We start from the raw sequence: 20,627 nt of genomic DNA, 5'->3' as shown, positions 1-20,627 counted from the left end.
GGAGGAAACGTGCTCAGAGCTGCCCTGCAGGATTTCGGGGATGAGACCCGCAGGCCCATGTCAGCTGGCTGCCACTGCAAGACGGCCCAGGAATGGCACCAAACAGACAAGCCCCTTGGCCTTTCGTGAAGGATGCAGAACGGTGTGGCCTGGAGCTCACTCAGGGGAACTGTGCTCAGGAAGAAGAAGAGTTCTGTCAAGTTCCTAAGGCCATCCCGAACCTTACGAGAACCTTACGAGAAGAACTTACGATGATGTGGACACTACAATGTGCTGGAGGGGCTTTCAGAGACAAGAAAGGAGTGAGAGAAGGGGGCAGTCCAGGCTCCTCTTCAATGAGGCACTGTTCAGCTCCTAACTCTGTCCTCACTCCCACCCCCCAGAACACAGGAAGAGATGGAGGCTCACTCATCCGTTGACAAGGGCCTGGCCATGTGAGTCCCCTGTCCATGTACTCTGCCACTCACCTGGGACAGCCTGGATCCCCTGCAGAAACGTGGGCGGTGAGAGAGGAGGCGTCAGGCATAAGCACAGCCTACCTCCTCCTAGTGCAGGGCCCTGACGACCTAGAGAGGAAGGTGAGCCAGGGCCTGGGATGTGGCTGCCCACCAGCCGAGGCCAGCAGCGCCCCCTGCTGCCTGTATTGAGCTGCACACACTCCAAGAGCACTGAGGAGAGAAATACAGCAGTGAATGGGGACAAGATGTTCTGCGGCGGAGGTTGAAGTTACATGGAAAACGGAAGGGGAGGCAGAGAGGTGACCAGGGAAGGTCATGCAAGGTCATGTGGGAGAAGGTAAGGGGCCTCAGCAGGTGGGCGTCCCTGGTCCAAAGAGATAGATCCTTTGTCCCCAGCCACCAGAGTGTTTTCAGGGTTTAGTGAAAGTTTGGCCACCGTTGGAGAGGATGGGATGGATGAGAACAAAGTTGTGAGTTTGGGTTGAGGGGTTGTGGTAAGCAGAATGGCCAAGGTGGTCCCCAAGATGCCTCCACTTCAGGTGAACAAGCCCTACATAAACCCCTCTCTTAACTGTGGGCAGGACCCGTGATTATAATGAGATATCACTTCCACGATTGCATTTTTATGTCAAAAGGGATTTTGCAGATAGAACTCAGTGCCCTACTCAGCTGACTTTGAATTAATCTAAAGGAAGATTATCCCGGGTGGGCCTGACCTAATCAGGAGAGTCCTTAAAGGAGACAAGAAGCTGGGAAGAGACAAGCTGCCAGGTTGTGAGAGGAAGGCCACCTGGCAGGCCTAATCTAGAAGCTGCGAGCAGTCCCTGCCAACAGCCTGCTAGAAAAGGGAACCTCTGTCCTACAACTGCAAGAAGATGAATTCTGCCGACAACTGCAGGAGCTTGGAGGAAGACCCTGAGCCTCGGGTGAGACCACAGCTCTGGCTAACACCTTGATTCAAGGTGGTCTCACTTGGTGGGAGACGCTGAGCAGAGGATCCCGCCAACGCACACCTGGACTCCTGACCCACGGGAACTGAGGTGATAAAAGTGTGTTGTTTTAAACTTTTACACTGGTGGCAATTTGTTGTATAGCAATAGAATACTAATACAGAAATGTAGGGTCGGACTTCCAAGGGGAGGTGTGACCTCTTCATTGGGGCCAGGCTCACAGGACCACAGGGCCAGCACCTCCCGGCAGGCTCTGAGCCTCTGGGAGCCGCCAGCCCCACATGGGCCTGGCCTCGCCTCAAACCATCCCTGTACCGCATGCTTTGGGCCATGTTGATTTTAACCTCAATTTCTTGTCTCCTTTTTAACAAATACGTTTATAACTATATTTCAGTAAGCTTCTTCCTAAGCGATTTTACAAAAAGATATGGCTATGAATTTGAGTGGGTTTGGTTTGGTTTAGCTTTATTTTGAAGCGTACGATACTCTCAGTATAAAGCACTGTTGTAAAATACACAAAATAAAATGATCATGATTTTCAAAATCAGGCTTCCCATGATTGTTTGAACTAGTGGAAGAATAGAAGCACAGAAAATGCCATACACTGGCCACTGCAATGTTGCAATATTCCATTGCACGCTCATCCAAACACTATTTATTAAGCATCCAGATGTCCCAGTGACTGCTGGCAGAGCTGGAGATGAGGTGATGAAATGGACCAATTCAGTGCCCACTCTCTCACAGAGCTTAGTAAGAGGAATTAGACGGAAACGTATAAATTAAATAATTTCAGATGAGCAATGCCATGAAAAAGATAAACAAGATGTATTCATTCCCTAGGGCTGTTGGTAACAAATTGCCACAAACGTAACGCCTTGAAACAACATGAGTGTGTTCTCTCACAGTTCTGCAGGGCAGAAGTCTAAAATCAGGGTGTCGGCAGGACTGGTTCCTTCCAGAGACTCTGGGGAGAATCCGTTTCCTTGCCTTTTTCAGCTTCCAGAGCCCACCTGCCTTCCTGGGCTGTGGCCCCTTCAGTGCAGCACCCGAACCCCTTGCTTCTGTCACTTATTTCAATCACCTCCTCGTCACCCCTTGCTGAGGGACAGATCCTTATGGGGACGGCTAACACCTGACAAAGGACACAGGAAATCAACAGCAGGTTATTCACGTATGCTTACAGCCCAGGGCAGGGGACACTGCATGCCTCGCAGGGCCACACAGGGGTCACATTAAGGACAGGGTGAACAAGCAGGGCTGTGGGAGGCAGGTTTTATGGTGATCGAGAGGGTGGGGTGACACTTGGTTGTCACAGGAGGCTTGTTTGAGTACTTCCACGAGCTGGGAGGGAACTAAACTCCACTACTCAGGATATGCAGGAATGAGCTTGGTCCCCTTGTAAGGGAGGGCCACCTCGCTAGACGGACTTCATCCACAGGAGCAGAGTGGGGAGGGGAACCTGTAGTTAGGCCATTCAAGGCCCCCCAAATTCCCCGTAGGTCAAGGCAGCACATAATATGGAGTCTTATTTTATATCTCACACCGCATTGTCCCATCTCCTACTACTAGAGTGGTAGAGACAAAATTTCAACCCTTTTTTGACTCCAGAGCTGTTGTTCTAACCACCATACCACACAGCCTCTCTTGCACTGTAGGTTGTGGCAGCCAGTGTGCAAAGATGGCCCCAAGGAGCCACACCTGCCAGCATTCATATCCTGGCAAAGTCTGCTCCCACACTGAGTCTGGGTTGGTCCGAAGACTCGATTTAATCAATGGAACGTGGTTGAAGTGACACTGTATCTATTCTGGGCCTAAGAAGGCCTGGCCGCTTCTGCTGCTGTCCTCTTGGCAGCCAGCTGCTATGGAAACAGTCTTACTACCTCCTGTGGAGAGAGACCATGCAGAGAGGCCTTAGAAGATAAGACCTCTCTGTGGAGAGAAAGGAGGCACACCAAAATACCAGCCTCTTTGGAGGGAGGCACACCAAGATACCAGCCATGTGACCAAAGAAGCCATCGTGGAATGTTCTGGCAAAATAGAGCTGCCAGAGACTGTAGCCCCAGCCAACTTCACAGAGCAGAAGAACTGCCAGCTGAAGCCAGACAACCCACAGCGTAGTGGAAGAGAATACGATGGTGGTTGTTTTAAACCACTAAGTTTCGGGGTGATTTGCTACTCCAATGGATAATTAAGAGTTCAGGGGCTGGCCCGGTGGCTCAGGCGGTTAGAGCTCCATGCTCCTAACTCCGAAGGCTGCCGGTTTGATTCCGACATGGGCCAGTGGGCTCTCAACCACAAGGTTGCCAGTTCAATTCCTGGACTCCCGCAAGGGATGGTGGGCAGCGCCCCCTGCAACTAGAAAACGGCAACTGGACCTAGAGCTGAGCTGCTCCCTCCACAACTAAGATTGAAAAGACAACAACTTGACTTGGGAAAAAAAAAAAAGGCCTGGAAGTACACACTGTTCCCCAATAAAGTCCTGTTCCCCTTCCCCAATGATAAAAAGAAAAAGAAAAAGAGTGTCAGGCACAATGGCAAGTTGAGGAGGAAAAATGTGAAGACAGTGACAGGAAATTCATAAAAAAAAAAAAAAAAAAAAAAAAGAGTTCAGTTGAAATCTTCTCCCAACTAATTTTGCACCATTAGCAAAGCATGAACCCGTTAGTGCCATCGTGAAGAAAATTCCCTACATCTATGTGTGAGGAGACACTTGGGGGAATACACTCGTATACCATTGAAGAGGGTGAAGAAAGACCTCTACTTGCATTGCATCTTCTGTCCTTCATAGTCACCTCCAGGGATGTTTTTAGAAAGCTGTCCAATGGCTGCTTCCTCGCCCTTTGCATATTTCCCATGTTTTAAAAAACACTTTCTTTCATAACACTGGATTATTTTGGAGCCTTTCAAGAGAGTTACCTCATAGGTGTTCTTCCTGAAACACCAAAAGCATGAGTTGAACAGGTTGGCTAACCTAAACCTGAGGTAAGTGTTTGGCTCCTCGTATGACTCTAAAGAAAGATGGTGGATAATTCCAAGTGGTGGTGTCATGATGCAGTCTCTGTTCTAAAAAGAAAAACAAACAAACAAACAACAACCAAAAAAACATTCTAAAAGCTAAAGGAGGTGTTTGTAAATTTTTTTCAGATGCATGCCAAAGCTGTGAGGTCACTGGCCCTCCGCCTCTCACGTGGCTTGTGATGCAGTGGCGTTTTCAGGCAAAGGCGTGGTATGAAGCCAAATATTGCCTCTCAAAGTGTCCTCATCATCACTGATTTCGGTCTTCTCCTGGGCAAGGGGAATCCTGGGAGACCCCTTCTCTCGGCCATCATTTCGTCCCTCAAGAAAGATATTTGAGGCTGACACACAGATGTGTGTTTATTTCTGTCACCATTACAGATGTGTCTTTCTTCTTTCGGAAAGAAGTTTGGAAACGCTTACGTGGGCCCACACTCACCCACCAGCTCTCTCCCAGGAACTCCAGAACTGCGTATTCAGTTGGGCACATCGATTTCCCCTCCACATTTCCAGATCTCAGTGACCGGGGAACCCTGTCCACCCAGTGACTCCAGCTGAGGCCATGGAAGGGTCCTCTGTGTGCTTGTCCCCCACTTCATTCACTTCTCAAGTCCTGGTCATTTTCCCTTCTGTCGTTAGGACACGCCTCTCTGCTGTAAGCCCAGAGCCACTTTATTCCTCCAGGCCTTCATCCTTTCTCACTTTATTTGAGCAAAGCCTCCCCTATCTGTTCTCCACACCACCGCCAGAGTGAGCTTTCTAACGTGTATGACTGACCGCCATACTTCCCTTCGTCTTCATGCGAAGTCCAAACTCAGTCTCCCAGCGTGTATCCACCTACCCTGGAATTCTCTCTCACCTCCCACAGAGACCGCAGGTACACAGGTATCTGCTGCCATGCTTCCCTCCTTCTGGGGCTGCAACGCCTGCAATGCCTGTCTCTGACTCTCCAGCTTCCAGTCATTCTCCAGATCCCTTTGCAAGCATCATGTCCTTTGGGAAAACTTGCCTGACACCCACCTGTCCCACCACACAGAGTTACATGTCCCTGCTCTGGGTTCCTGCAAAGCCACCGTGTCCCCAGCACAACGCTCACCACCCTGAACTGCACTGCAGTGCTCGGCTTCCCTTCCAACTCCCAACCCATTTACCAATTCTTGCAATTTATTTGTCTCTGATTTCTCAGCAACTGGCAGAGTGCTTACCATGAAAGAGTCACGCAATCAGTATTTGTTAGATGAAATTCTTACAACCCAACTTGATTCTTCTTTCTTTAACTCTGCATGGATGCAGATCACCCCAAACACTGGCAAGCAGGCCATGTCTGTGTGGACAATGGAACCTAAGGCAAAGCAGGTGACACAAAAATATTTCACAGGGGCTGTTTTCTCAGTGGAGGCTACATGCTCTAACATGGAAACCAGGCCTGGATTTCCCCAGGTGCTTCCAGGAGAAGCTGGTTTTCATCTCTGTGCCCCCTGGCTGTGCTCATATTGTGATGGGGTAGTGCGGGAGGGAGTTCACCCCTGGGGCTTACAGAGGTTCAGGGTTATTATGGAGCTCACTGTTCTGGGGTGCAGAGTGCAGCTGAGGTGTATGTAGATTGGAGAGTAGTAGTTGCCATCTTTGGCCTGCAGAAGCCACGGACATGCCAACTGCAGACTGGCGGCTGGGATGGTAGTTCAGGGTTCTCGTGTCTGGGCTTGTTCCTGGGCACTGGCTTGGCTTGGGGCCCACATACTTAGAGCTTTCTTCTGTCTGCCAATAATTACACGAGCTCTGCTTGCTCTCTAATATTCCCATATGCTCACCGACCATGCCTCTTGGACTCAGAGACTATCAACCTTCTCATCTACCTGCATCCAGCTTCAGAGTCCTGAATCCTATTTGTAGGCCCTAAAACCAATAGGATTGTCTCATCCTCTTTCTCAGACAATTGAGTATCTACCTGAGAACAATAACAAGATCTGGGATGAACACGTCCTCCCAGACCAATGGGTGCTTGTCCTCATTTCCCGCTGGAAACCCTTGTCCTCAAGTTCTACCTGGGGAGGATGGTCCTCCAAGCCCAGTTCTAGAAGAGCTCCCGTAGTCCAGGTGGCCTGGCCCTCCCTTTTCTGGTCACTGGCTGCTCCAAGTCTTGGGCCAGTCCAGGAGCTGCTGTCTCTTGAGCTCTCACAAACGCCCTCCCAGATTCAGGTTCCCCCATTTTTCTTTCCTCATCCCGACCTCCATCTCTATCTGAAATCTACTCTGTGCTGCAATGGAACGACCTGAGAAACAAAAGGTTTTTTCATTTTGGAGCCACTGAAGGTGTCACCAGGTCTTGAGGAACTGAACTAAAAATCCGGATACCTGGGATCCCTCCCAGACTGACTAAACGAGAACCACTGGGCATTGTAAAGCTCCCCCAGGATGTGCCAAAGGTGAAAACGGCTGGCAGGAGGCAGAACGTGAAGGGATCTTTGGTGTGTTACTAGAGAGTCTGGAATGAAGGCTTTGAGCAAATAGTTGTGGGGGGAGGAAGGTCTTTAAAACTTTGTAGGGAGAAGGATAGTAAGATTTGGGATTTTGAAAGATCCTCCGGTGGCTTGTGGAGGGTGGATGGGAGAGGAGTAAGGCCAGGAGACCAGGTAAGAGGTTGTTGGGTGATGCAGGTGAGGGCCCTCTAGGCCTGGTCTGGGGTTGGGGCCGCAGGACTAAGAAGAAGCAAAGGAGATTAAGAAGGATTAAAGAGGACCTTCGACCTCGTCACTTTCGCTCAAGGTCATCCTTTTCTACTTCTCTCTGATCTTAGGTGTGGGGACAGAATCCCAAAGAAGTTTCCAGGCTCTCGGCCTCACGTGGAAAGGTGCTGGCTCGCGTAGCAGATGGCCATCAGCTGTGACTGGTTGGCCATCAGCTGTAACCAGTTAGCCAATTAGCCACTGATAGAACTGCCATGGCTGCACTGGTTGTTTGGTTGGTTGGTTGGTTGGTTGGTAGGCAGAAAAGCAGACAGCGGATTGCAGATCCTGTGGATCCTACTTCCTGGCTGTGTGTCTCGCCTGGCCACCAGAGAGGCTGGGGTGCAGGAAGACCCTTTGTTGGGGTACTGGCGGATGTTTGCTTCCTGTGTCTCCAACCCAGCTGCCAGTGAGCCTATAGTTGGCTCTGTTGGTCCCCTATCTATGGCTCTGTTGGTGTTCCTTTTTGGCCTCACCATACCCTGCATTCTTATGGGGGGAGCGGGATTTGAGACCCCACATGACATCCCGCATGACATTAGGTTTCAGCGATCTTTAAGTCATTTTTCAGAAGAACGGGCATTAGTGTTCACACCAAATAGTGAGAGGCAAACATCTCCTCATGAAGGGGCAGAAACATCCAGATTCAACATATAAGAGCCCCCTTCTAGACTTGGACTTTGAAAGGTACTCCACACTTCACGTGTTCAGAAGATAAATTTCTTGATTTCCATCCCCCCCCCCCGCCCCCCTCTAGCCTCCTCACCTGTTATTGGCACAGCCTCCCACAGATGCTCGCGTCAACCCTAGCTGACCAACTTGACTTCTCTTCACCTCTTGGGCTCTGCCACATTAATCAGAGCCATTTAGCAACTTCTGACAGCTGCGCCTCAAAACATTTCTCAGCTCTGTTTGTTTCTCTCTCTCTCTTCCCTCTGCAACCAGCCTAGTTCAAGCCCGTCACATCACACATGGACCACGTGAGGGCTGGGTCCATGCTGCAGAGAGAATGAATGAGCAGCTGGTTTGGTTTCTCGTTGACCTCCAAGATTTGACTGTTCCCAGTGGTTCTGAAGAGCATTGTCAGCAGATGTAATTTATCTTCCAGGAGACTTTGAGATTACATTTCATGAAAGATATGATGTTAACAAGGGGCTGGTGAAATGCAAAGGTCATTCGTCTTTGAGTTAGAACTCCTCTTGATTAAAGAAAAGCCAGTGGTTTCCATATTGCAAAGGATCCATGGATCCTTTCATCCTCCGCAACATGGAGGCCGAGTATTGATCACAAAGTACTTGCCAATTCTGCAAAGCTGTTCCATGTTCTCGTAGGTATACATGTGTGTGTACACAAATACATATACATTTTTTCAAAACTAGAAAAAGAATAGAGAATAATACCATGATTACCCATGTAGCTGAACCCAATTCTACCACAACTTCACATTTTGCAATATGTGCTCCAGATATTGTATATAGGTATATGTGCGTGTATATAAAATACTATAGGTAGAAGTGAGACCCTCTATCCACTGCCCTCGATTCTATTTACCTTCCTCCCTCTGCAGAGGTAACTGTTATCGTGAATCTATTATTTACAGTCTCATGTGTGTCTTTGTACTTAGGCTACATTGTATTAGTCTGTAAGCAAGATACGGTTTGTTTTACTGATGGGAAATTTTAAAAATTAGTATTGTCACGCGGGGTGTCATGCGGGGTCTCAGCTCCCACTCCCCACACAAGAACACAGGATATGGTGAGGCCCAAAAGGAACACCCACGGAGCCATAGGTAGGGGAGTCACACCACTATAGCCTCACTGGAGGCTGGATTCACATGACGTGCGACCTGCTGTCTGCTTTTCTGCCAACTGACCGACTCCCCTCGCTAGCTGCAATCCGCCGTGCTAACTGCAATCCGCGCTTGCTAGCTCAGCCACCATCTTCTTGCTAGCCCCCGTTTTCAGCTAGCGTAGCCATGGCAGTTATATTAGTGGCCAATGGCTCACTGGTTACAGCTGACGGCCAATTAGTCACAGCTGATGGCCATCCAATCACAGTTGATGGCTATTTACTACCCGAGCCAGCACCTTTCCACGTGAGGCCGAGAGCCTAGAAACTGCACTCCTGGCTCTGTTCCCCAAGTATATTTTAGGTATTTGGTAAATTGCTTTTTAAAATTCAACATTGTTTGTTGTATTTATCCGTGTGGGTCAATTCTGATTCATTCTTCATGCAGTCTTGTCATCCTTCCTCACTGAGGTTTATTGAGTTGTACAGAAAAGCACACAAATAATGAGTGTCAGCTCAACTAATTTTCATAAAGTGAATATATCCATGTAAGCACCAACTGGATCAAGAAACAGAGCATCCATTGAAGCGCCTCCCATGACATCATCCGGTAACTATCTGCTCCACTTCTCCAAACGAAACACTTTCCTAACTTCTCACCATAGTTGCCAGTTTAAAAACTCTATATGGAAGGAATCATAGAGTTTGTAGACTTGTTTCTGGTTTCTTTTGCTCAACTTTATATTAAAGACACTAATCTATGTTATTATTGTTTGTGTATAGCAGCAGTTTGTTCATTTAAAAAATTTTTAATAGATTTTATTTTTCAGAAAAGTTTTCAATTTTCAGGAAAATTGAGAAGATAGCACGGAGTTCCCTTATACTTCACATTCAGCTTCCCCTATTATTACCATATTAAATTAGTATGGTACATTTGTCACAATTAATGAACAATATTGGTACTTTATTAACAAAAAGTCACAATTTATTTTGATTTTCTTAGTCTTTACCTAATGTCCTGTTTTTCTCTTCCAGGATCCCGCATTACATTTAGTTGTCATGTCTATTTAGACTTCTCATGGCTGAGGCAGCTTCTCAGATGTTCCCATTTTTGATGCCCTTGAGAGTTTTGAGGAGGACTGGTGAGGTATCTTGTAGGACACCCCACTGATGTTTTTCTCCTGATAAGACTGGGATTATTGGTTGTTGGGAGGAAGACCACAGAGGTGAAGTGTTATTTTCATCACATCATAGCATGTGTACATCCTGTCATAAATCATGTCTGCTCTGCTTTCTTTTGGTTAATGTTAGCATAGTATATCTTTCTCCATTCCGTTACTTTTAATTAATATCTATCTGTGTATTTAAAGTGGATTTCTTGTAGACAATATATAGTTGTGTCTTGATTTTTGATCCACTCTGACAATCTCTACCTTCTTTAAAATTTTTTATTGGGGAATATTGGGGAACCCAATATTTCCAGGACCCATCAACTCCAAGTCAAGCCATTGTTTTCACTCTAGTTGTGGAGGGCGCAGCTCACTGGCCCATGTGGGAATCGAACCGGTGATGTTGGTGTTATGAGCACTGCGCTCTAACCAACTGAGCCAACCGGCTGCCCGGACAATCTCTATCTTTTAATTGGTGTGTTTAGGTCATTGACATTTAAAGTGATTATTGATACAGTTGGATTACTATCTACCATATTTTTTACTGTTTGCTATTCATTGCCTTTGTTTTTTGTTCCTATTTTTGTCTTCCACTCTTTTTCTACATTCATGGTTTTCACTGGGTATTTTATGACTCCATTTTTCCCCTTTCTTAGTATCTGAGTTACACTTTTTTGAATTTTTTTAGTGGTTACCCTAGAGTTTGCAATATACATTTACAACTAATCCAAGTCCACGTTGAAGTAATACTATATCACTTCATGAGTAGTGCAAGTATCTTATAATAACAAAATATTCCTAATTCTTCCTTCCATCCCTTGTATCATAATTGCTATTCATTTCACCTATACATAAGCTATAATCATCTACTACATGGTTGCTATAATTATTTTAAATAAATTGTCATCTGTTATCTCAATTAAGAATAATAAAAATGTTTTATTTTACCTTCACTCACCCAGACTCCAATACCCTTCCTCTCTTTATGCAGATCTGAGTTTCTGATCTATATCATTTTCCTTCTCTCTGAAGAACTTGGACATTTTTTGCAAGGCAGGCCTACTGGAGGAAAATGCCCTCAATTTTTGTGTGTCTGAGAAGGTCTTTACTTTTTCTTTACTTTTGAAGGATAATTTCACAAAATACAAAATTCTAAGTTGATAATTTTTTTTCCTCTCCATGCTTTAGGTATGTCAATCCACTCTCTTATGTGGTTTCTAAGAAGTAAGATTTAATTCTTATTTTTGCTCCTCTGTAGGTACGGTCCGCCACATTCCCTGGCTTCTAGAAGATGTTTTCTTTATCTTTGACTTTCTGCAGTTGGAATATGATATACCTCGGTGTATTTTTTTTTTCTTTTTTCTTTTTTTCTGGCATTTACCCAGTTTGGTGTTCTCTGAGCTTCCTGGATCTCCGGTTCGGTGTCTGACATTAGTATGGGGAACTCTCAGTCATTGTTGTTTCAAATATTTCTTCCATTTCTTTCTTTCTTCACTTTCTGGTATTCCCATTATGCATCTGCTATGCCTTTGTCATTGTCGCACAGTTCTTGGATATTTTGTGTTGGTATGTAAAGTCTTTTTCCCTTTTGCCTTTAAGTTTTGTAAGTTTCTATTGATACGTTCTCAAGCTCAGCAGTTCTTTCCTCAGTCATGTCCAATCTACTAAGGAGCCCCTCAATGGGGTTCTTTATTTCTAGTACAGCATTCTTGATCTCCAGACTTTTTAAAATTATTTCTTAGAATTTTTATCTTTCTACTTATGTTACCCATCTTTTGTGCATGTTGTCTAATTTTCCCATTAGAGCCCTTTGCATATTAACTAAAATTGTTTTAAATTCCTAGTCTAATAATTCCAACACGCATGCTGTATCTGAATCTGGTTCTGATGCTTGCTCTGTGTCTTCAAACTGTGGGGTTTTTTTTGCTTTTTCGTATGACTTGTGACTTTGTTTTTTGAAAGCTGGAGATAACGTACTGGTAAAAAGGAACTTTGGTAAGTAGGCTTTTCCGTAGTGATGCAGTGGTAAGGTGTGGGGTGGGGTAGAAAACATTCTGTAGTCCTACGATTAGGTCTCAGTCTTTTAATGAGCTTATGCCTCTGGACTATAAACTTCACTAATGCTTCTTAATCTTCCCTTCACCACCCATTCGTGGGACAGGATGGCTAGAGTGCATGTAATCGGGTATTTACCTTCCCCCAGGTAGCTAGGCTTTGATAAAACCCCAGCAGACTTTGGTAAAATAGTTTCTCTAGAGGACAGACTTTGTTAGAATGCTCTGGAGTATTTCAAAATGGTTACTTTTCTCCTTCTTCTGCTGGAAGTACAAGGGAATTTTTCTCCAGTCTTCATTGTGAGAACCTGGTAGAGCTCCTGGAGGTAAAACTAACAAAATGCATGTGGTCCCTTCATGACTTACTGCCCCACCCTGGAGTTTTTAACTTTCATGCAAGTCTACACTGAGTCTCCAGCGATTCGTTAATTACAGTTTAAGTTTTCCTACCCTGACACTGGTTCCCCTTTGGGGGTTCTGTTTGTGAGTTTCCATTCCAGTAGTTTGTCATTTTCTGTACCTGCCTGACTGCCTCTCCAGTTTTGAGGGCGGTGCTTTGACCTATGACTTCACTTTGTAAGCAATCTAAAAATTGTTGATTTTTTCAATGTATTCATCTTTTTATTTGTTGTTAAGACCAAGTGGTGACTTCTAAGCTCCTTACACACTGGACCAGAAACTGGAAACCCAACACAATGTTTTCAAGGTTTGTCCATGTTGTAGATGTATGAGCATTTTATATCTTTTCAATGCTGAATAGTACTGCATAATAATAATGTTCACATTCTACATTTTGTTTATTCATTCAGTTGATGGACATTTGGGTTGTTTTCACTTTTTGCCTTATGAATAATGATGCTGTGAATATTTGTATCCAAGTTTTTGTGTAGACATGTTTTCGTTTCGTTTGAATATGTAGCCCCAAAGTGGAATTGCTGCCCTTTTTGATTTGAATTGTAAGATTTTAATTTAATTGAATTAAATGTGTTGAGGTTTGAGTCATGATTAATTATGAAAAAAGACCATATTTACTCGAAAAGAACATGTATTCTGCAATTTTGTGTTACTGTGTTGTATGTATTTTAATTAGATCAAGTCCATTAACCATGCTTCTTAAATCTGTATTTTTATTGATGAGGGTGGGTGGGGAGGTTTCGTTTGTTTAATCAGTTCCTGAAAAAACTGTGTTGAAATTCCACTCTTTATAGATTTGTCTTTTTCTCTTTTTTGTTCTATAGTTCTTGCTTTATATATTGAGAATATATTAAATACATAGATATCTAGAATTTTTATTTATCCTTGAAGAATTGAGCCTTTTATCATTACGAAATGCTCCCTCTTCTCTCTAATATGCTTCTTAGTCTATTTTGTCTTGTACTAGTGTTCTTATACCACCTTTCTTTTGTTTTATGTTTGCTTGGCATATTGTTTTCTGTTCTTTTATCTTCAACATTTCTGTATCTTTATAATTAAAAGGTGTCTCTTGTAAAGCATATGCAGCAGATCTTGTGTTCTTATCCTATGTGATAATTTTTGTATTTTATCTTTTATATATTATGTAATTACTGATGTGTTTGGGTTTAAACCTATCATCTAAATAATTGTTTGTTATTTGTTTTATCTATGTTTTTTTACTTTCTATTCTTTTCTGGATTAATGAAGTATTTTTTAATCTCTTATTTCCCCATCCTTAATTTATTATTTATACCTTTTTTTACCTTTATTTATTGACATTACCAGAGATTACAACAAGCTCATTGAATTTTTAATATGTTTATTTTGCCTTCAATTTTAAAGAATATTTTTACTGAGTATAGAATCCTAACTTCACAGTTATTTTCTTTCAGTATTTAATGATCATTCCATTTTCTTTTGGATTCTATCATTCTTTTTGAGAAATATCTACCTTGTTGATGAATCTATGAAGTTATGTATCTTTTCCTTTATTCATTTTAAGATTTTTTTTCTTTGTCTTTTTTTTGCTGCATTTTTATTATGATGTGACTCCGTGTGACTTTCATTGAAGTAATTCTGCCTGACATTTTTAATACTTCTTTAATCTGTGGCTTGACTTTTTAAAATCAGTTTTGGAAAATTCTCGGTCCCTATGAGCTAGTAAATCCATCCACTGAATTGATACTTTTTATGGATTTTGCTGAAATTTATTTATGAATTAATTTTGGAAACTTGTTTTTTTCTAGGAAAAAATGTATTTTATCCAAATATCAAATTGTATTCCTTGAGTGGCTTTTCACTTAGCTGATCCTTTTATTTTTGTCTCCCTTTTTGTTATTTTCTGCTCTTAGTTTAAAATTTAATTTATTCTACTTTCTTTAATTTATCTCATAGTTATTCTTTTGCTTTTTGAGTTCAATTTATTTTTTATAAAAATTATAAAAAGAAAAATTATTTTTAAGAATTTATTTAATGCTGTAAATATACCTCTAAGAACTACTTTATGAACCCAGAGGTTTTCATATATAGCACTTTCTGTGTCATTTAATATCTTATTATTCTACGATGCTTTTTCTTTAACCAATGAATGTAGTAGACATGTATTTGGTTTTTGGTTTTCAGATATATGAATGTTTATGGACTATACATTTATTGTTGATTTATAAGTTTTTAAAAATCAAAAGCAGAATTAATTTTTCTATCAAATCCCTAATCTACATTCCGGCCAATGGATGAAGGGTTAATAAAGCCCCATGTAGACTCTTGATAAAAACAAAGTAACTTTCTACAGGGAAAAAAGAAAATATCCTAGACTTTTTTGAGCAGATGAAAAAATGTTCTTATTTAACGGGTCTGTCCTTTCTTCTTTTGTTTATTCAAACGTTCCCTTCCTGCTGTCACTTCTACACAGATGAGGCACCAATAGTAGTTTTGCAGCTGCACCAGCAATCCTATCTCGGTGTCACTCTGTGGTTTGATAACTGAGAACCATGATATGATTTAGATTTATAATGCCTCAAGAACAATTGCAAACGTCTGAATTAAATTTTTCAAACCTTTACTGAACGTCTACTATTTACGGGACACAGGCTAGACATTGGGTAGTAATTCTGCTGGTTCTGAGAAACATAAATGGTGCTTAAAGAGGAGTTACCCTCCTAAGTGGCAGGAGGATGTTTGCTGGGGGTTAAGAGAACCAATTTCTTCTCTGTTTATACTACCTGGGGTAGGTATGAACTCAGGTCTTAGGAACAGATGTAATGCTCTCTCTTCTGACAGGTGCTGCCATGGAAGACCCGAGAACAGTTTCTAAACAGCTATGGAATTTGCTCCAAGCTCCACACAGTGATGTGTCTCAAGCTCCAGGTTGTGTGGCCAATGCATGAAATTGTCACTGAAGTTCACATGCAGACCACTCTGGTGTGCTCCAGGATATCAGGTACTATGCAGAAGAAGTACACAGGAAAACAGTCCTCCCATTTCAGCCTTCCCAGGGAATCTCTCCAGCTGCTCACTCCAAGGTGGAATGAAGGAGACATTAGCTGTCACTTATGTGCCAACCACTGTGTTCATGTACTGAACCTGACTGGACAGTCTGGTCACTCCCACAGAGTAGAAGTTGGAGTTCTGGATTTTCCCGGTGGCCATAATAGCAAGGATTACAAAGGCGTTCTGCTGATTAAATGTGACCTTTACTACCTTGATGCTCTCATCATCCACAAAGACTGAATGAAGAAACAGGAAGAAAACCAGTTAACCAGATGCCAGGAGAAAAGCAGGATGGACAGGAGAACATACTGCTCTGTTCTCTGAGGGCGCAGTCTCTGATCACTGTGTGAGGTCAAACCCACCTCCCCGTTTATTGTGCTGTTGTAATGTAGCCTGTCCTTTGACATGAGACACTGTAATGCTACCTCACCTGGTGAACTCCACTTATGGGAAGTAAGCAATGACTTCTTCCTGCTCCTGCTCAGCCTGCAAATCCTCCCCGTTGTCTCTTTTCTTTGCAGAAAAGGGGGACAAGCAGAGTTAGAAGGTCGGGACCCCATGGCTGTGATGTGCCACTTGTGTCATGTCCTACCCGTTTGAACCTCAGAGATGCACACATCGATTTATAACTTACTTGCATTTTGCTCACACAACCCAGTCTATATAAAACTAATGTTTAAAAATGTGTTGGGACTTAGTATATGGCCAATTTTTGACAATGTTCCATGGGCACGTGCAAGGAATATATATTCTCTGTTAGCTGGCTGTAGGGTTCTGTCTATATATTTACCCAATAAAGCTTTTTGATTCTGTTACTCAAGTATTCTTTATGCTTACTATTTTTTTGAAAGGGGGAGTCAATCAGTTTCTGAGAGAACTGTGTTAAACCTCTCCCCCAAATCTAATTTTTCTTAAAGTACATACCCCAGTTCCTTGTAAATCTGCCAGTATTGTTTTATATTTTTTGAATCTGTGAATTTAGATACATACAAACCCATAATTTTAATATCTTCCTGGCAGATTGTTTCCTTTTATTAAATTGTGGTGACCTGTCTATCCTGTTATCACCTGAATTTTCACTTTTTCTTATGTTAATATTGCTGCCTTAGATTTGTGTGGTTTAGCCTTAGCTAAGTATGTTTTTCATTCCTTAATTTTCAGCTGTTTGATTTGGTTTTATTTTAGATCTGTATCCTGTAAGAAGCACATAATTAGATTTTATTTTGTTTTTCAATGTGGTAATCCCAGTGTGTATATATTTTGTTAAGGGTATTGTGATTATTGATATAGTTGGATCTATTTCTACCATATTGGTTTTTTTTTTACTTCTATTTAACAGCTTTTTTTCTTAAAGTATTTTTCCCTCCTGTTTTCCATTGACATGATAAAGCTAACTTATTCACTTTTATTTTAAAAGGAAATTTATTTTGTTGCTTTGTAACTTATAGATGTTTTCTATTCTTTTCATAATTACCTATACATCTTTAACATCCTTAATGAACTGTAAATTTAATAAGTTTTCTACAAAGTCTCTAGCTATTCAGTATTTCTGCCTTCTTCCTGATCACATCAAGGACCAAAGAAAACCTCAATTATCTATTGGACTTTCACCCATGTAATTGATATTACCTCTTTTAAGAACCCCTAAATTAATCATTATTATTTTATTAATTTAATGGGTAATCAAATTTATTAACATGCTTTATAAATTTCATTACCATTTGATCTTGAATTTCACACATTTCCTCAGTCCTCTTTTCTTCTGGCTAAAATAGAACCATTAATAGTTTGTTTTAGCGAATGTGAATGTTCTTCATTTTTGAAATTCTGAAAATTTCTCTATTTCTGTCTGATTTCAGAGGGTAGTTTAAGTGGATGTAAAGGTCTAAGTCCAAGTAATTAATGGAAAAAGTTCAGTCTTTTCAACAATTGGTACTGAAACAATTGAATGTTGCCATGCGAAAACATAATCCCCAACCTTCTTTTCACTCTTTATACAAAAAATTCAGCTCAAATTGGATCATACAGTAAATATACAACCTAAAACTATAAAACTTATTTAAAAAAAAAAACAGAAAAAATGTTTGTGATCTTGGATTAGACAAACTCTTAGCTAGGATTTAAATGCATTATCATGAGCTAAATTTAATAAATTAGATTTCATAATCTGCTGTTTGAAAGACACCGTCAATAAAATGAAAGATAAACCTCACGCTGGGAGAAAACATTTGCAAAATAGCTATCTGATAAAGACTTCTACCCAGAGATACAGATGGCCAATCAACATATGAAAAGATATCATCATTAGTCCTTTGGAAAATTTAAACTAAAACCACAACTGGATACCATCTACCAGAATGACTAAAAATTTAAACTAAAACAACAACTGGATACACACCTACCAGAATGACTAAAATTTTAAAACTGATTGTACCAAATGTTGCCAAGGACAGGGAGCAACCAGAACTTTCATACACTGCTGGTAGGAATGTAAAATGGTACAGAAAATTGGAAAAACCCTTTGGAAGTTTCTTACGAACATACAACTACTTCTCCTCAGTATTTATCCAAGAAAAAGGAAAACATAGATCCACACAAAGACCTGCAAGTGCATGTTTATAGCAACTTTATGTATAAGACCCCTAAAGTGGAAACAACCTTAACGTCCATCAACTAGTGATAGGTAAATTTTAGTACACCCATAATTAAACACTAATCAACAATATAAAGAAACAAACTACTGATACCCAAAACAACATGGATGAATCTCCAAATTATTATGCTAAGTTAAAGAAGCTAGACATAAAAGGCTACATACTGTATGATTCCATTTGGCATTATGGGAAAGATGGAACTGTGTAGGCGGAAATCAGATCAGTGGTTGCCAGCAGCGAGGGTTGGGAGAATCAGTTGCTACAAAGGGACATATATATATTATATATAGTGTGTATCCACGAAGAGATCTATTTTAAGGAATTGGCTCACATGATTATGGAGGCTGGCAAGTCCAAAATCTACAGTCTATGTCCCATTTTGAGTCTGCAGGCCAGCAGGCTGTAAAACCAAGAAGAGCCTGTGTCCCAGTTAGAAGATTGTCAGGCAGGAGAATTCTCTCTTACTCAGGGGAAAATCAGCCTTTGGTTCAATTCAGTTTTTCAACTGATTGGGTAAGACTCACCCACATTGGGGAGAGCAATCTGCTTTACTAGTCTATAGATTTAAGTGTTAATCTCACCCAAAAACATCCTCACAGTAATACCCAGAATAATGTTCGAACAAATAACTGGTCACCACGTAGCCCAGTCATGTTGACACATAAAATTAATCATAACATCATCATAATAATATTAACACTACTAGTATATTAATTACATCCACTGATTTTTGTTGTTGTTGTTATTATACTGTATCAAACCAACCTGGTATTCCTGGAGTAAACCTACCTTTATTATGATATAGTGTTTATTTTAGAATTACTGAATGTAGTTTGCAAATATTTTGTCTAGTATCTTTGCATCTGTTTTCAGAATTATGTTGACTAGTGATTTTGCTTTTTTTTTTGTCCTGTCCTCATGTGTTTTGGAGTGTTCTAGCTTGATAAAATGAGTCAAGGATTTCTGACTGTCCTTAATGTTATATTTTTTTCACGTGTTTTAAAATTTTGATTGTTAGGCTTATTTTTCAGGGGGTTTTTATTTTTGTCTTTTCACTTTTCTGCCCACCTGCCCACAACCTACCCAGCCAGCCCTTCCCTGACCAGCTTCCACCTGAACTTTGGGATTCCGTCATGGACCAGATTTTATAATGGCAGTTTGGGGTTTCTGTTCCATAGTGACCTTGGGGACATCCATGTCATCAAAAGTCCAGTATGTGGCTAGGTTCAGTTTTTGACTGGGAGTTGGGTCTCCAGCTCCACTTTTCCAGACTTTCATTCTTCTAAAATCTTGGTCTCCAGGCAATGGGAAGCCATGGTTTCTTTCTTTCAGGGTTTCCACTCCACTTCCTGACTGCAAGCAATGTACTTTGTGCCAGTTGCCATCTTGTGTGTTTGCATCTTGGGTTTACCCAGCAGGAGCCAAACTCCCTGCTGATTTTAGACAAAGAGCCCAGTAGATCAGAGGCTTCTGGTAGTTTTTCTTCTGCTTCTGTTGAGCCAGACGTCACTTTTTAGAGTTCTATTTTTATCCCTTATCTGTCATGGCTTTGTGTTCATAGCTAAAGGATGGATCAGAGCATGAAATCATTGGGCTGTCTTGTCCCGAACTCTCTTTCCTATCTTTCTTATTTTCAATTCACTGCCTTGTTACACAGGGATTTAAAAGGGTATTTTACCTTATCACACTGACACAATGAATCAAATTGAGCAGATATTCTTATAACCCCAAGCGACAATTGAGCAAAACCAGAAACGAAGAGTTCAAGTGCCTCAGCTCAAGTTTAGTGAATGAATTGTTACCTGCAGAGCCTGGATGCCCACATGGAGCTCCAGAGTCTATCCCATTTTAGTTTACAGGTCCCTCTTCCCACCAAGAGAAATACAAATCATCATGGTACTTGTTAAGGTCCCCTTGCCCAAATATTCAATGCTTATGATACCTTGGACATTTTGTGATTTCCAAAAGAACAGTACCAGAGGTGAAAAGGTCTGATCTGCTATCACAACAATGATTTTAATTTAGATGCTGTCATTCACACTTCCTCCTCCTACTTAGCTTTCTAGTCCAAATGTCTATGCTCCAACATTCCATTAAGTTCAGCTCGACTCAATAAATGTCCACTGGGGTTCTGTCATGCTCAGACACCACTAGGTCTGGTCTACGGCTGGCCCAGAGAGGGGTGTCCTTCCAATCATGGGTAGGTGAGTAACCAGTTACCCAATCAAGAAATAATCTATGAATTCCTTTGTACATGCCAGGCTCCTCACTGGTCAAAATAGAGGATGGAAAGGCAAATCAGTTCACAGCGCCTGTCCACTCCATGGGAAGAGCCAATGTGGTCATCGATTACTGACGTGTAAGGTGGA

General features: G+C 41.8%; 1 long non-coding RNA gene and 1 pseudogene across 2 annotated transcripts; both read right to left on the bottom strand.

Annotated features, from left to right (window-relative positions):
• Nucleotides 1-1,893: 1,893 nt before the first annotated feature.
• Nucleotides 1,894-8,145, bottom strand: LOC117038480 (uncharacterized). Of its 2 annotated transcripts, XR_004425666.1 has the most exons (4): nt 7,916-8,145; nt 5,629-5,765; nt 4,325-4,471; nt 1,894-2,540 (listed from the first exon to the last, which is right to left on the bottom strand). It is a non-coding gene; the product is annotated as an uncharacterized LOC117038480 (long non-coding RNA). The 2 variants fall into 2 exon arrangements; XR_004425665.1 differs by lacking the exon at nt 4,325-4,471.
• Nucleotides 8,146-15,424: 7,279 nt separating this feature from the next.
• On the bottom strand, nt 15,425-16,304 carry LOC117012971 (transmembrane protein 106C-like; annotated as a pseudogene).
• Between the last annotated feature and the right edge of the window lie 4,323 nt (nt 16,305-20,627).

Source organism: Rhinolophus ferrumequinum, chromosome 2 (genome assembly GCF_004115265.2).
Source record: "Rhinolophus ferrumequinum isolate MPI-CBG mRhiFer1 chromosome 2, mRhiFer1_v1.p, whole genome shotgun sequence".
NCBI lineage: Eukaryota > Metazoa > Chordata > Mammalia > Chiroptera > Rhinolophidae > Rhinolophus > Rhinolophus ferrumequinum.
The sequence above is the reverse complement of the archived record's forward strand: the minus strand, read 5'-3'. Positions and strand labels throughout refer to the sequence as shown.